General features: G+C 41.0%; 1 long non-coding RNA gene across 1 annotated transcript in view; it reads right to left on the bottom strand.

Annotated features, from left to right (window-relative positions):
• Nucleotides 1-1894, bottom strand: part of LOC107181785 — a 5101-nt gene extending 3207 nt beyond the window's left edge. Inside the window, exon 1 of the long non-coding RNA XR_001512492.1 lies at nucleotides 1885-1894. This is a non-coding gene — a long non-coding RNA (uncharacterized LOC107181785). The remainder of the gene's footprint in view (nucleotides 1-1884) is intronic.
• Between the last annotated feature and the right edge of the window lie 1204 nt (nucleotides 1895-3098).

Genomic DNA, 3098 nt, shown 5'->3' on the forward strand with positions numbered 1-3098 from the left:
TGTTTTTCAAAGGAAACAAAACAAAACAGAAACAAACAAAAACACTTTTACACAGGCACAGGCCATATTTACACCACAAAATACCAACAAATCAGTTTCAATTGTGCCGAGATACAGAACAAGTCCCTGAACAGAGGCAGTAGAAAACTGTCTAGGAACGCTTCTCTACTACCTTTTTTAAAAGACAGGCCAGACTCAAACCCTTTGCCAGTCCAAGTTTTGACTTCCCTCCGGAAGTCCCAGAGACAGTGAATACTGTCTAGAAGCCATTCCTCCAGATACAGGACAAGTCCCTTAGAGATCCTTATAACCTACATCAGTAATCCATTCACACAAACCCCCAAAAGTTAAAGAGGAAGGAAAGAACCATTCAATGTCCTCCAGGAGGATTTCAGCGAAACAACAAAATCGACAGACTGAACACATTGGACTCACAAATATATAATGGACTCACAAGCAATAACCAAAACCAAAAAAAGCTCACAAACAAATCTAAATCCAAAACCAAAAAGGCTAGCAAAGACAAAACAAACCAGACAAATGCAACCTAAGGTTGCCCAGACCAGGACCCCCAGATGCCGTGGTGTCGGGTGTCGGACTCCGAAGTTCCGCTGCATCCAGCCCTCTTTTAAGTCCACCACCAGTGACTGGTCCCAGAACTTACCGCTAGAGGTTTTTCAGGTGACTCCGATGAATTTTTTAGGGACGGGCCAACGTCCCTTGCCTGTTTGCTGGATCCAAAGGGAGTTCTCTGTGGCCCTAGAACTTCTCAGGGTGTGCACCCCCTAGAGACCCCTCAGTCTTCACAAATGGCTCAGGGGAGGTTTTGCCTCCCTTTGCGTCCGAAACAGAACCCCTAAGGGTCTGCATCTCGCTGGGGCCTCCAAATGTTGTAACATACCCCGCGAATCACAGAAGGACGCTTCAAGAAGTTGAATTAAAGAGTCACATTTATTGCAATCTGGGACTATGAGGGGTCATTCCCAAATCTCATAGAAGTAAGATGGCCTTAACATCAGACTTATATAGGCAAAGTTCACAAAGGTATTGATTACATCCCAAGGGTTGGAATGAGGAACCTCGCTCAAAAAAGCAGATTACAGAAGCAGAATTAAGCATGATAATTATAGTTTTGGGTCTGGGGGTCAAAAACATTATCTAGAGCCCTCTGGTCTGGAATGAGGAACCTAGTTTGCAAAAAAGCAGTTTCCAGAAACACACTATCTAGAGCCCTTGGGTAACCTTGGTTAAACTTAGGCATGTTATCTAAATTACAGTTTTGGGTCCAGCCCTCTGATCTTGGGATAACAATGCTACAGTGCTGTCCTTCCCAGGTAAAGGAAAATGTGCTTTCTAAGACTAGTATAACCAAAACCCACTGGATCTTCACATTACAATCAATAAGGCATTTAACCAATGGGATGATTTATATAATTCAGAAAATCAAAATAACCTGTCCATTGTTAAACAAAGCAAATAGGTACCAAATTTCAGTAATATCAGAGAAGTGAGGTTTCACTCTTACAGTTTCACTGATGATTCACTTCATGTAACAGTTGCCCTATACCAAAGTAAGATATTAGTAATAAGGGAAATTGGGTATGGCATAATGGGTATTATCTTCAAAATTTTTCTGTAAATCTGAAACTATTCTAAAATAAACCATCCATTTAAAAAAAACACTCAAAATACTAGGAACTGGTAATATCTGAACATAGTAGAATGGACCACTGAAATGATGAGGGAGTATGGGAAGTGGCTTAGAGGAAACAACACCTCCCTGCCATATTCTGGACTGTAATGGAAATAGAGGAAATGAGAAAGAGAAAGAGAGAGTTCTGGGAAAAATTTTAGGAGGTAAGAGGAAGGTCTCTTTTCTATAACCAGAGCATCTGAGACTTCTACATCCTCCCCCCAACCCCCAATGTGGTCAAGCTTCCTTTTTCACCCCCGCCCCTCCTGTGTGGTCAAGCTGAGGCTTTGTGATGTCAAGCAACTCCATGGCAACCACGGAATTTGGGCAACCAGAGGTAATAATTCCTCACCTAAAATTCTGGCCTTGTACTTTTTGGCCACAGACACTTCCTCATTCAATCCATTGTCATTCAATTACAAGCCCTTTTCCTAATCATTTTCCAATTTCTTCCCCAAAACCAATGTCTTTCTGGGTTTAACTTTTTCCAAACTACATAACCAAGATAATGGCGATGGTAAATTTGGTCCATAAGCTGAATGAAGACAAGAAGGAGAAAGACAGAAAGAATCAGATAATTGTATTCTACTACAAGAAGGGGAAAGCATCCAGTCAGCAAGCCAACATATGCAGCAGAAGAAGTGCTGGAGAGTCCATCTACCACAAGTGATGCCCAGGGTCTCCCAAAAGAAGACCCTTAATGATGTGTATCCCTCTATAAAAAATGCTTCAGAAATGGGCATTATGAGGAGATGAAAACTTTAATGGTCTCCTTGAATAAATACCAGCAAGGGTATAAAGGAAATGTGCTTGAATTTTTCCATGTTTTCAGATGATGGGAAGGAATCAAAGGAGGGGCCAAGCATGTGAGAAGGGAGGAACGTAGAATTCTTCAATTGGGGCAGGAGACAATTCATTCCATACTGAGCCAGACACTTAGAATAAAGACAAGGTGAAGACTGAAAGGGAATTTTTTCCTTAACACTTTTTCATACTGGCAAGGAAAGAAAAGAAGCTGATGTTTAATTTGTGTTTGGATTTGGGGGTGGGGGGCTTGATATTGGTGGTAGCAGTGATGAGGAACACTGTGTTGTGTTAGTGTTGGCAGTGTATAATAATGAATTTGATTTCCTTTTTACAGGTTAGACTATTGAATATTTTTAAACTATTGAAAGGATAGCTGAGAACCACTGCTCTAGATGCTTATAAGATTATCTCTTTGACTTTAGCCCTTGGTCTTTTTTTAATTTTAATTTTTTAAATTCTTTATTAGTTAAGGTATTACAAATGTGTTCTCTGCTTCCCCATTAAACCCTCATCCTCCTCCCCCCACTCATGCTTTCATCCCCCTGTTGCCCATGTCCACTGGTTGGCTTATATACATGCATACAATTCCTTTGGTTGA

The sequence above is a fragment of the Myotis davidii genome, unplaced genomic scaffold (assembly GCF_000327345.1).
Source record: "Myotis davidii unplaced genomic scaffold, ASM32734v1 scaffold1674, whole genome shotgun sequence".
Classification (NCBI taxonomy): Eukaryota; Metazoa; Chordata; class Mammalia; order Chiroptera; family Vespertilionidae; genus Myotis; species Myotis davidii.